General features: G+C 40.6%; 1 long non-coding RNA gene across 1 annotated transcript; it reads right to left on the bottom strand.

The window, feature by feature from the left end:
* Positions 1-287: 287 nt before the first annotated feature.
* LOC144581037 (uncharacterized) lies at positions 288-12,814 on the bottom strand. The gene is made up of 3 exons (XR_013531567.1): positions 11,945-12,814; positions 4,280-4,338; positions 288-3,371 (listed from the first exon to the last, which is right to left on the bottom strand). It is a non-coding gene; the product is annotated as an uncharacterized LOC144581037 (long non-coding RNA).
* Positions 12,815-14,584: the final 1,770 nt, after the last annotated feature.

The following is a 14,584-nucleotide window of genomic DNA, read 5'->3' as shown; positions in this document are numbered from 1 at the left end:
AAATCGCAGATATGTAGGATGAACAAGTCTAGAGATCTAGGATACAACAGGATGACTGTTTTTTTTTTTTGTTGTTTGTTTCTTTTTTTATTGCATTTTAGGTTTTGGGGTACATGTGCAGAGCATGCAATATAGTTGCATAGGTACACACATGGCAGTGTGTTTTGTTTGCTTTCTCCCCTTCACCCACATTTGGCATTTCTCCCCAGGCTATCCCTCCCCACCTCCCCCTCCCACTGGCCCTCCCCTTTTCCCCCCAATAGACCCCAGTGTTTAGTACTCCCGTCTCTGTGTCCATGTGTTCTCATTTTTCATCACCCGCCTATGAGTGAGAATATGCGGTGTTTCATTTTCTGTTCTTGTGTCAGTTTGCTGAGAATGATGTTCTCCAGATTCATCCATGTCCCTACAAACGACACAATGACTGCTGTTTATGTATTATATTAGGCACTTTGGTTAAATAAGTAGAGGTTAGCTGTTCTTGTCACATAAAAGTCACTGTGAGATGATGCAGTAGGTTAATTTGCTTCACTACAGTAGCCATGTTACTATCTTTATGTATGCCAGAGCATCAAGTTGTTAACCTCAAATATACACAATGAAAATTATATTTTAGAAAAGGGACGAGATTTGGAAGCAATCAAGGTTTCCTGCCACTGAGGATGCCCGCAGGCCTCTGTGGATTCCCTCAGTCTTCCTCATGAATGCCAGATGGAAGTGTGCAGGAAAAGGTTGGCAAGTGAGTGTGGATTCCACTCGTGGAATGTGGAGACTTTCAGGGATTCCAGCTCACACAATTGCCTGAGTTTGGCCTTTATGAGTTTGTTCCATTTTGTTTCCTTCTTACCCCCTCCTACGACTGTCGCTTCTACCACACATGCTCTACCAGAGGTGACACAGTTTGTCTGTCTCATCTCTCCTTAGAGGGCCTAGTCACCCGTTTGTATCAGCTCCCATGGCTGCCTTCTTAGCTCAGCTAATTTATTTCTATTTTTACTTTTTGTAGAATCAGGGTCTCACTATGTTTCCAGGACTGGTCTCAAACCCCAGGCCTCCCAAAGTGCTGGGATTACAGGCATGGGCCACTGTGCTGGGGTTTTTGCTCAGTTTTTAATCAGGTTATCTGTTTTCTTACGGTTGAGTTCCTTACATATTTTGGACTTTCACCCCTTCTCACATGTATGGTTTGCAAGTATATTCTCTCATTCCATAGGTTGTCTTTGTACTGCTGCTTCTTTTGCTGTGCAGAAGTTTTCGAGTTTGAGATAACCTCGTTCATTTACTCTTGCTTTTGTTCACTGTGTTCTGGGTATCGTATCCAAAAAAATCATTGCCCAGACCAATCCCATGAAGTTATCACCCTATGTTTTCTTCTGGTCGTTTCATGGATTGGGGTCTTACATTATAAGATATTAATTCATTTTAAGTTGACTTTTGTATATGGTGAGAGATGAGGATGGATTCTAATTCCTCCCCATGTGGATACACCATTCTCCAAATGCCATTTATTAAAGGATGCCCTTCCCTCACTGTGTGTTCTTGGAACCTCTGTCAAAAACCACTTGACCATAAGTGCATGGATGTACTTCCGGGTTCTCTATTCTGTTCCATTGGACCATGTGTCTATTTTGGGGATGCCCCAGTACTTCAGTTCTTTTTCTGGATTCATATACTCCGATTTTGTTGTCCTTGCTCATCTCTGTCAGTTTTCATGTATTCCTTGGCTTTGCTCTGAATTCTGTCCTTTGGAGAATTGATCTATCATCATACATTTAGGTGTTAGGAGTCATGAGGAGGTAAAAGGATGCTCAATGCACTCTTTCCTCAAAGGGTATGCAATTTTTTTAAGGACACACATAAATTAATTGAAGCTTTTCTGTTTGGTTTTGAGACCATGTCTAGCTTTGTTGCCCAGGCTGGACTGCAGTGGTGTATTGCTACCTCACTGTAGCCTTGAGCTCCTGGACACAAGTGATCCTCTTATCTTGACCTCCCATGGGACTGGGATTACCAGTGTGAACCATCAAAACAAAACAAAAGAAAAACAAGTATGACCCTTCAAATCCAGCCCAGAGACCTGTATATTTATCACTGTAATCTTTTTAATTGCATAATTAAGTTTAATTTCGTCACAATTCTTTCAAGGGAATTGCGTCCGGAGAAGTTCATCCTTTTTAAAACTAAAATACTTATTAAAAAACGGATGCTGGCTGGGCACAGTGGCTCATGTCTGTAATCCCAGCACTTTGGGAGGCTGAGGCAGGCAGATCACTTGAGGTCAGGAGCTCTAGATCAGCCTGGCCAACGTGGTGACACCTCTTCTCTACTAAAACTACAAAAATTAGCCAGGTGTGGAGGTGGGTGCCTGCAATCCCAGCTATTTAGAAGGCTGAGACAGCTAGAATCACTTGAACCTGGGAGGCAGAGGTTGCAGTGAGCTGACTGCACCACTGAACTCCTGCCCCGGTGACCGAGTGAGACTCTATCTAAAAAAAAAAAGAAAGAAAGAAAGAAGATGGATGCTACAAAAATGAAAAAAAGGTTTAAGGCAGATTTAACAACTTGGATTTTAAAAGCACATGAGGAGATAGAGTCATCGTTTGCTCTGATGTGATTATTGTGCATTATATGCCGGTGTCAAAATATTTCATATGCCCATAAATATATACACCTACTCTATACTTGTAAAAATTAAAAATTAAAAAAGTAGACAATTTCCCCATGTTTGGCCTTTACGAATTTGTTACATTTCAGTTCAGAAAAAAAATCTGAAATAAATCAAAGTGAAGAAGGTAATTTTCACTTTTTGAGGGACAAAGTTTCTCTTAATTGTTAACTGCTTAGAGTTACATAATTTAGCCATTGCTAGTTGTATAATGTTTTTATTCCAATTTTAATTTCTAAAAATTTCATTAATTTTGTTATCCAGGGGGTCTGAGGTAGAAAAACAGAGGAGGGAACTGCTTTCATGTCTTAGGCGAGTGCCCACTAAGAGATGTGCTATAGGCTTTTAGTTCCTTCAAGATCATGTAGTAGCTAAACACAGAGAACCCATTAGCAGAAGAATCAATGTCACTGATGCTGCTTTCACAGAAAAAGGACTGGCTCCAGAGTCATGACCATAGACAGGACTAGGAGTTAATAAAAGAGCCAACCTAAGTAAGTTTTGGACCAAAAATCCCACAAAAATGGCCACTTTCTGAACCCGTAAATGATGTTAGATGAGGAAATATTTGGAAGAGGCAAAGGCAAATTTACAACTGACAGACTGCTAAACTGCTTCTCTGAGAAACCGAGTTATCCTTGGGCATTCACACTGACGGACTTTTGCTTCTTGTCTGATGACCGAACACCATGATTCTTTCCCTTTCCTGTAATGATGAAAGAAATAAAGATAAAGATGGTATTGATGTCAGGAAATACTATTAGAGCAAATATTGTAGCCTTCTTTCTCACACAGAAAGCAACATTCCAGTAATTTTATCCAAGAAAATATGAAAACTAGAGTCCTCTCTATCCACCCCTCCACAAATGATACCTAAAAAGGAAAATTGACATAATCAAATGTGATGTTAATAATGAGTGTCAACTTGATTGGATTGAAGGATGCAAATTATTGATCCTGTGTGTGTCTCTGAGGATGCTGCCCAAGGAGATTAACATTTGAGTAAGTGGGCTGGGAAAGGCAGACCCACCCTTAATCTGGATGGGTACCACCTAATCACTTGCCAGTACCACTGGAATACCTACAGCAGGCAGAAAACTATGAAAAGACTAGACCGACCTAGCCTTCCCACCTACATCTTTCTCCCATACTGGAACCTCCCTGCCCTTGAATATCCGACTCCAAGTTCTTCAGTTTTGGGACTCAAAATGGCTTTCCTTGCTCCTCTGCATGCAGACGGTGTGTTTTGGGACCTTGTGATCCTGTGATCTAATACTTAATAAACTCATATATATATATATATACACACACACACACATATATATATATATAATGTCCTATTAGTTCTGACCCTCTAGAAAACCCCAACTACTATGCCAAGGAATTGTATTCAAGATAGTACACTGCTATTTATTCTATCAAAGATTTGCAATTGGATATTCTCTCTAAGGGAATTTAATATTGATTTTCTTGACGTGAAATAATATTTTTTCTGATAAAAAATAGTAGATACCTTTTATAGAAACCTGTAAAATATGGAATAGGAGACTAAACACTAACCACCACAGTTTCTCCAGTCTGAGGTAAACAATGTGCTGCACTTCTATCGAGTACCTTTTATAACTGATGCATCTCTTAAATCGTATCCATATGTCAACACATCACATTGTACTCTGTAAATACATATAATAGTTAGTTAAACAGGTTTTAAAGAAGAAAAAATAATGAGTCAACAACCTTGAAATAACATATACACAGAGAAAATAGTCCTTAAATAATATGTAGAGTTCACATTCTTTGCACAGACAAAAAACACCCTTGAAATGAAAAAACCTTTAAGTGGTATGGAAATAGCAAGATAAATAAATAATACAATAAAGTAAAAAATTCGTACTAAAACAATTCAAAGTACAAAGCTATGTAACAGTTATACACTCTAGTAATTTTAGAATGAAAAATAAGTCAAAATTGAGATTAAAATTTTCCCCATCAAAGTAGACAATACTTAATTTTTTTAAAAAAAGGAAAACAGTGAAGCTGATCCTGGAAAACATCATGTTGGTAGGGAAGTTGGATTCCTGTAATTCTTTCTCCCAGGCATGCACAACTACAAAGTAAAGTGACACTGGACTGTTGCGTGAGAGTGGAGTCCAGGAATCGAATGCCCTGCAATGATGTAATTTTCCAAAGCAGTCAATACGTCTTTAAAAGTTCCCAGATGAAGCAACATACCAGCCTCCCTCAGTTATGATTTGTATGTTGTGAGAAATGAGGGTCAAATTTCATTCATTTGCAGGTGGATGTACAATTTCCCCAATACAGTTTATTGAAGGCTGCCCTCCCCTCACTGTCTGTGCTTGGCACCTTTGTCAAAAACCAATAGAGTATAAGTGTGTGGATTTACCTCTGGGCTTAATGATTCTTCATTACTATTTTCTTTCCTGGTGCTGAGCATGTGGAATTTCACCATAACAAATAAACTCATGATAAGAAATCTAACGAATCTGACTTTCTCAGTTACACTCCACTCAAAAACACAAGAGTTTTGCCTGTTTGACTAGCACTTCCATTCCTGGTGAGGATCAGCAAGAGATGAGCTTCTGAGCTTCAGTGACTACCTCCTACCTTGCAGGGTAATTGGAAGAATGAAACAAATTATAGTGGCAATAGTAGTGAAGATAGAATTTAAATACGGCTGAGCTCAATGGCTCATGCTTGTAATCCCAGCACTTTGGGAGGCAGAGACAGAAGGATCGCTTGAGTACAGGAGTTCCAGATTTCGCCTGGGAAATATAGTGGGATGTCCCATCTCTAAAACAATAAGATAAAATAAACCATTAGCCTGGTGTGCTGTCACAGGCCTATACTGCCAGCTACTGGGGAGTGCGACATGGCAGGATCCTGGAGCGCAGGAGTTGCAGGCTGCAGTGATCCATGTTAACGTCACTGCACTCCAACCTGGGCAACAGAGTGAGACCCTGTCTGATAAATAAAAAACAGTATTGAGATAAAGCTAACAGGAATACGGTTATGGGCCAAATTGCATCTGCTCAAAATTCATAGGGTGAAGGCTTAACCCCTAGCGCCTCAGAATGTAACTGTATGTGACATAGGTGGGGTATTTAAAGAGGTAATTAAGTGAAACGGGATCATTAGAGTGGGGCCTACGGCAGTGTGCCTGGTGCCCTTATAAGAAGAGGAAATGGGGACACAGACATGTACAGAGGGAGGACTAAGGCAGACACAGGGAGAAAACAGCCGACTACAGGCAAGGAGGGAGGCCTTAGAAGAAACCAAATCTACTGACACCTGCATCTCAGAGGTGTAGCCTCCAGAATTGTGAGAAAATACATTTCTGTTGTTTAAGCCACCCAGTCAGTGGTAGTTCTTGATGGCAGCCTTAACAACCGACTAGAAATCGTTTCAGTGCCCCTCAGGAGGCAAGCATTATCATGTCTTTTTTATGAGCTAGCACTCCTGCTCCTCCTACTAATATAATGACCACATCATGATGCCTGTATCTGAGCAGCTGAGCAATGATGAGAAAACTTCAAAACCTTCTGAATTGTTTTACCTTAATTCCATAAACACCAGAGAATTTTCTCCCTTTCATGCTCTTCCTACTTCCACTGCTACAGTACTCACAAAATGCCAGAAAACCCTCCTCCACTTGAATGACTTCCCCTAATCCTAGTGATTCATTCAGAGGACATAAGTAATCTGCTGGAAGTCTCAGAGCTTCCCAAACCCAGTCTACCTGTGCCTGCCCTGGCATTCTCTGCTGCCCTCTGCATGTAGTGCTCCTGACTAAAGCCAGGCCCTCAACTCAGCTCAGGATCCTTTAACTCCTACTTTCCCAGGGGCTTTGACCCTGCAATGATCACTCCTGCCCCTGAACCATCAACGGCTCCCTCTGTACTGAATTATGCCCCAAACTAAGGTGGAATTATTCCCCAAGCTACAGGGGAACTCACCTTCTTCCCACGTGTCCCTCTGTAGCTACTAACACATTTATCTGCTGCCCTTCACATCAAAACTGCATGAAATTTACAATTCCAGTTCCTTGGAGCCCATTTTCCAAAATTTTCTAGAACCAGAACAGCCAAAACTATTCTGAACCATAGCTTTGGGGAACGTGCACTGCCTAATATCAAGAGTCACGTTAATTCTATAGTGATCAGGAGAATGTGGTATTGGGGGAGAATCAACAGATCTGAAGAGAATCCAACAATAGACTCACAGACGCGATATACAGGATTTTCAAAAAAGGTGCAAAGGCAATGGAGAAATGTTGTCTTTCAAGTAACTGCTTTGCTTTTCTCCAGCTTCCTGGCCACTACATCCACTGTCTTTTTATCCCCCGGGTCCTTTCCTGTGTTTGTCCTTTGCACTTCTGCAGCTCTTCTGTTCTTAAGTGTCTCTCTGCCTCACCACAGAGTGACAGCCCCCACAGCAAGTACCATGTGTTGTTGATTGGTCATCTCATTTCCAGGATCCCAGATATTTCCTGTAACATTGCAGGTATCAATTCAAAACAGTGCTCTGTTTGGGACTAATTATAGTTCGTGATGTGTTTCCAGGCACCAAACATATGGTCTTTGATTTTGTGCCAAGCACTCTAGGGTAATGGCTCTTCCACGGTGCCCTAGAGGTCCCACATGTCACCACATAGGGTATGTAGGCAAAGTTAGACTGCAGACTAACCTGAGCCTTGGCAGAATACCTTGAATCCCTTTGAAGCAAGGGCAGATAGGCACCATGGTGAGAGCTGCCACAGGTATATTCGCACCAGCTCCCTATATGATTGGAGGCCGACACGAGGCCATTCTTTATCCATTGTCCAAGTTTCAGAAAACAAAACAACAGGTCTTTCTACATGTTAGGGTACAGCTGTGGGGTAAAAAACTGCTCACTGCCTTAGGCTATGGCTGTGGGCTCCTCACAGGCAGAGAGACCCACCATCTGTGCTGCCACTGAGTACCTGCGATTCAGTGTTGTATTGTGGGACTAGGAACATGGTGCCTACACAATGCTGATCTTGCTTCTGCTGTGTCTGCAAGCAATCAACCACTTGGATCCATTTGGGCTCAGTGTCTCCTTATTGGCCAAATCTAGGAATATGTGACTTGGCAAACTAGCAACTGCAGTGGTGATCCTTGTGGCCCTGTTAGCCGTGACAGGGCGGCTTAGTGACTGCTTGAGCACTTGACACACTACTGTGTTGAGTTGTGCGGCATTGCATGGCCAGAATATCGATTTATTCTTCATGGCAGCACACACAGAAAACAAGTTCTCCGCATAGACTATTGACTTAGGTTTGGCCTTGTCATACCTCGGTTATTTGGAAACCCACAATAGAATCAATGCCAAGTCTGACACCAGCTACACTGTTAATTCGTTAACATATTTATTTAAATCAAATCATTTTATGAAGTCAAATGCATTTTAGACGGTAACTCGACATTCCAACTTGAAATTCAACAGCAGTTACCACATACTAGAGATGTAGTTTTAAAGAAATATGAAATGAAAAAGTCTGAAATTTTAAAGGAAAAAAGGAAATCTAAATAGTAAACCAAATGTATCTGCAGAGCAATGCCGACTTGGTATGTTATTTCATTGATTCTTCTTAGCAAGTATGTAGGGTAAATACTGTAATTTTGACTTTAGACATGAGGAAACAGTCCCAAAGGTTGCCAGTAATTTGCCCACCATCTCAAGGCCAGTGTGTGAGAGGCAGGATGGAAACCCATGGCTATTTCATGCCGTAGCCTATAAAGAGACAGTGTAGGTAGGACCCAAGTCACCTTGCTTCAGCAAGTTGTCCTGGTTTCTTTTCCCTTTCTTCTACCTATGCCCTAATTCCTCCATCCAGTTCTACAGCCTAGGGACTTCTCACATATTTTGTAGCAAATTGAATATCCTAACAAAGGAAGCAGATGAAGAGACACACAAGGTGAGGTATGGGGGAAGGGTCAGGGAGCTTCCATGCCCTCTATGGGCATGCTACCCACCATGTGTTCAACTAGTGGGAAGCTCTCTGAAACCTGTCCTTTTCTGTTTTCATGGAGGTTTTCATTATGTAGGTGTGATTGGTTAAACTGTTGGCCTGCCATTGGTGAACAACTTAACCTTCAGCCCTTCTCCCTTCCCTGAAGGTTGGGGGTGGGGCTGAAAGGCCCAACGCTCTTTTTCTCCAACCTAGAGTCTCCATTTCAAAAACAAATAACCTCCTCCTTGGCCTTGAGCCCAAGAGGAACCACCTTAGCGTCCAGAGTAGCTGGGACTACAGCAACACACATACATGCATACAGTCATGCATTTAATCCTTTTTTTTTTTAAGGGGGTCTCTTTGTGTTGCCCAGGCTGGTTTCAACTCCTATGTTCAAGCAATCCTTCTGCCTCAGCATCCCAAAGTGCTGGGATTAGAGGCTTGGGCTGCCACATCAAGCCACAGTTTTCAATAGTATCAAATACCTGGCAATTACATGAACAAAAGATGTGCAAGACTCTGTTGGGAAGGACAGCAAAGTTTTAGTTTTACACGAGGGACAAAAGCCAGAAGCCTAAGAGTCCCCCTTTTGCTTACATTCAGGTAGGCTTCAGTACAGACTTTGATGATAGACGTCCAAGCGTATGCATTAAAGATATTTCTGAAGCACACCGTGCTTTCTAGAGCTACAAGGAAACCGAAAGATAGTCCAAGGCCCGAACACGTTGTGCATAGTTTTACTCAAAATATCACCACCACACAAAATATCTAAGAAACTAACGGAATTTGCAAACAACGTGTAATTTTTTTTGTAAACTCGCTTTTAATGTTTTGGCTTCAAACTCTGGTCTGGATGCTTAGTAAGCTCCTGGAAATAGCCTGAAAAGCATCTTTGGAGAAATCAGTTAATGTCCCATTAGGAACTTCATGCCATATGATGAAAGCCTTGTTTGAATAAAGGAAGAGTGAAGGGGTAGACATTTTGAAGCTGTCATGCCTGGGAGACCATGGATTTCACCATAATATGAAGAAGCATCCGAAGCTGTTGTCTATTTATGAAAAATATGTGTACTCACAGCCTTTAACACTAATCCCCCCAACTACTACAGAGCTGGATCCCGGGATCCCTTAACAACTGTTCTGCTCTGGATACTTTTTGGGGAAAGGTGCAGGCTCATGCTAACGTTAATTTTTGTTTTCTCCTGCAGGCAGGTAGAGATAGGACTCTGTCACTGCCAAAGAGCTTTGCATAGGCCAGAAATCCTGAATGTTTGAATTGCTGTTTCCTCTAAGTGGGAGGAAACTTATCAGCTTCCTGGGCTGGAGCAAAGCCGCAGACCAACCTTAAGTCTTAGATTTAAAAAGGGGGTAAAAATAGCCACATGCATTGGCTCACACCAGTAATCCCAGCATTTTTGGAGTCTGAGGCAGGAGCAACACTTGAGGCCAGCAGTTCAAGACCAGCCTTGGCAACATAGAGAGACCCTTGCTCTACACAATTTAAAGTCATCTGGGCATGGTGGCACGTGCCTGTAGTCCCATCTACTCAGGAAGGTAGGGCAGGAGGATGGATCACTTTAGCTCAGGATTTGGATGTTATGGTGAGCTGTGAGTCCTCCAGTGTACTCCAGCCTGGGCAACAGAGACAAACCCTATCTGAAAGGGGGGAGGGGCATGTGATAACACATTCCAGCCTCCTCCTCAGCTGGGCTGCCACTGCTGCAGCCCCCTTCCAACATTTGAGCCAGGATCTCTGTTGGACACAGTGCTTTAAATCTTTGCATGCTGAATTTACTGCTAGGAGTTTGATGGAAATTTCAACGAGATAGATGCAATCAGGGAACGTTTTAAACTGGCCTTGCCTTTTGTGGCTGTTAACTGTGGATGTATGATATTGATGGAAGGGGTCAGCAGTTTGACTACTTAATGCGGCAGCTACGAGTAAGGGGTTCATCTTTTCCATGCTTCTCACTGGATAAGTGATAGAGACAAAAGGGATGGAGGTTATGTAACCTGATTTTACAATTTTTCCAAATTCAGGATTTCATCCTGACCATTTCTTAAACATGATGAAACTTTTCACTAAATTTATATTATCAGGTGTTTTTCTGAAAATGCTTTTGTCCCTTCGGCATACCACCCTTCCAGGAAAAAAAAAAAAAAAAGGCCTGGAGGAAAAACTCAGGACAATTAAAGAGATAAAAACTTTTCATCACAAAATACTTGATGCTGTTTTCAAACAGTTGGAGGAAACAGAAAACCTGGCACATGAGGAGAGGCAAGGGAGGGAAGGATGACATCGGTTTTTCCTGCTTTTCAAAACTGTTCCTAGAAACTCTTCACTTTTCCTCAAGAAATACACCCCATGCAAGCTTTCCAACCTGTTGTGAGCCAGTGTTGAAATCACACCGACCACTGAGCCCACAGTCACCTTGCAGGTATTCAGGGAAATGAATTACCAGTCGAGAGGTTTAAATGTGCAATAACACAACCTAAAAAATAAAAATAAAAAAGGTAGAGTGTGATACGATTGAGTCTACAGAAGTAGTTAAGTTAATTGTACATACAGTAGAAAACCCAGAACCAGAGAAGGGAGTGTTTAATGAAAGCACGTACAAAAATTGGCCGAGATGGGGAAATGACTGGAGCTCATGTGTTTGAATGCAGCCTGAGCAACACAGTAACACCCCACATCTGGAAAAAGAATTAAATACATTAGGCGTATTAATAATACATAAAGTGATAGGGTGCATTTAATTATATATTATTTCAAAAATACATGAGGGAAACACCCATACATGCGAAAGAAGATACAAACACATCTGCACATACAACAGAAGACTTCAACATTCCTCCCAGCAATTGGTAGAAAAAGTGTACAACAAAATCAGGATGCATGTATGCAGAAGGCTTGAACAACTGTATCAACCAACTTGGCCTAAGGGATATTTACAGAACAGCAGAATATACATTCTCCACAAGTACACATGGACTGTGCGCCAAGATAGACCATATTCTGGGCCAAATAAACAAATCTCAACAAGCTCTACAGGAACGAAATGTTATAAAACATATTTGGTGACCACAAAGAATTGAAACAGAAATCAGCTGTAGAAAGATATCTGGAATCCATTAAATATTGGAAATTTAAACAGCGCTTTTAAGTAATGCAGGGATGAAAGAAGAAATTGTAGGGAAAACTTTAAAATGAAAACAGCATGTCAAGAAATTCAAGATGACACCCTAAAGCAGTACAAAGAGGATAATGTATAGCATTCAGTACTTACATCAGAAAGGAAGAAATGTCTCAAGTCTTTTTTCCTCTCCTTCTCTTAATTTTTTCTAAAAAAAAAAAAAAGAAGCTCAGCTTTGCCAACGTGCCCTCTGTGCCCAGTGTATAGGATTAGAAACCTATACACTGAATCCGGTACCACCACCATTTTATACTACAATGCTTTATAACTTAAAAGGAAAAAAAGAACTTTCAATAACCCACCTCACTTGAGTATCATAAATAAGTCTGTGTGTCACAGTAGGTTTCTGATTACTTTCAATTTACAAATGATCAGAAATAATTTTTTTCAGTGAAACTATGTCAGAGTTGTGGTTTGAAACCCAATCTAGATTTTGTATCCTTTCCACTACCTATGCTTTAGGGAAACCCTATAAGAAAAAAAAAAAAAAAAGACAAAAGAAATTATATGCACTAAAACCCACAAAGAAATGAAACAAAATGTTTTTACTCAGATAAATCTCACATTTATGGAGATTTCACTGGATAATTCCGTGAAACATTTGTGGAAGAAGTAACATCCATTCTACACAAATTCTTTACGATAATTGAAAAGAGATCACACTTTCAAAGCATTTCACAGAGCCCGCATCGGCCTGGTATCAAAACCAGACAAACATTATAAGAAAATAACATGACAGACTAATATAACTCATGTTCATAAAAGCATAGGTGTATGTTTATGCTATAATTATAGCAGTTTAAAGCTAGGAATATATTAAAACTTTGCAACATCACAGCCAAGTGAGATTTACCCCATGACTTGAACATATATATGTCAGTTTACCAGAGTGATATGGTACAAAATAAGTATGGAAAACTCAATGCAATCCTTATATATCAGCAACAAACAATTGAAAATTGAAAATCAATACCACTCACTATAACAGCAAAAAAAAAAAAAACCCATGAAATATTTAGTGGTAAAATTTAACCAAATACGTGCACGACATTTACTCAGAAACCTAAAAAACACTGCTGTGAAATATTAAAGCTGGCTGAAATTGATGGAGATATATACCACGTTTATGGATTGCAACACTCAAGATTGTGAATATGTCAGTTTCTCCCAAATGAACTATACACTCAGTGTAAACACAATCAAATCCATGCAGCCTTTTGTTCCTATAAATTGGCAAGCTGACCTCAAAATCTATAAGGAAAAGCAAAGGGACTAGAACAGTCTAACAACTTTACAAAGAACAAAGAATGTTGGAGGACTCATTACCTGTTTCCAATACATATTTTATAACTGTGGTAATCAGGACACTGTGATATTGGCATAAGAAAAGAAATAAGCATCCAAAACTAAACCCATGTAGTCATGTTAAATTGATTTTTTCCGTAAAGTCCCAAGATAATTTAGTGAGAAAGGATGTGGTATTCAGAGAGTGATGGTGGAACAATTAGACATTGACATGCAAACAAATGAAACTCAGCCTTTATCTCACACCATATATAAAAGTTAACTCAAAATGCATCTCAGAACTTAAAGTAAAGGCTAATGTTATGACACCTCTAGAAGGCAATGTAGGAGAATCCATGTCATCGTGTCAACAAAGGCAGATAGGTACAAAAAGCAGAAATTATGAAACAGAAAATTCATAAACTTTTAAATTGTTATATACTTATGTTCTATCCTTATCCAGTCATTAGTTACTTTTCCAAGCATTATACAAATCACATGAAGAGGTCATCAGAGTTCTGATTTCCTAGAGAAATTTCCGTTCAAATTTTTCATACCAGCTCACGATGATGAAACACCAGCATTACATTTAGGCTCCACAATACCCTGTAAGGAGAGCTGAATATTCATTATGCTAATAAAATAAGTCCTCCACCTGCCCCACACACTCAGTCCTTGAGTCCCTGAAGAAATGAAGTGAGAATCCAAAGATCATCCAATGGGTCAAAGGTAGTCGTGACATTGTATCTCTACAATGTGCTCCAGGGAAATGTGGGAGCAGTAACAATATTAACGGCAAAACGGTAACAGCTGGAATTGATTCGAAACTGACCATATGCCAGGGACTGTCCTGACAACTGTGCATGTCTTCACACAGTCAGTGCTCTAAACTGCCCCAAGAAGTAGATGAATTTGCTAGCAGTATTTCCATGGGACTAATGGAGAAGGGCGTCACAGAGATGTCAAGTAACTTTCTCAGTGTCGCCCAGCAGTGGGTGGTGGAGCCACAGGTCAGAGGCATCATGAAAAACTCTACTGTGCTGCATAATTGTGTAATCAAGGGTAAGAGCCAAATGCTATTGCAAAATATTTGGAATTTTGCAGCATGAGACTGCACAGGCAAGAGACACTTGATTTCTTCAGTAATATTTAAGAGATGAAGACTTGAAAGGATTGGCCTGGGTATTGTTTGGAGACGGTGCCCTGAGTGCATCATTATTATAACAGGCAGCATGTCAGTGTCAGTCTCCTCACCTGAAGGTCTTGGGTCCGTACATCACAGAACACACCAAACCTGTCCCTTCTACAGCTTCACAAAGGAGAAAGAAACTGTGTAGCAGGGAAAGGAGACTATTCCCCTCCTCTACTAGTTCTCAGACATGTTTCCATGAAAGTTGGAACCCAGGATCCTTTAAAAGTGAAGATTCCACGATTCACACCCTGTGAATC

This window comes from Callithrix jacchus, chromosome X, assembly GCF_049354715.1.
Source record: "Callithrix jacchus isolate 240 chromosome X, calJac240_pri, whole genome shotgun sequence".
NCBI lineage: Eukaryota > Metazoa > Chordata > Mammalia > Primates > Cebidae > Callithrix > Callithrix jacchus.
This window is presented reverse-complemented; position numbering and strand designations above follow the sequence as displayed.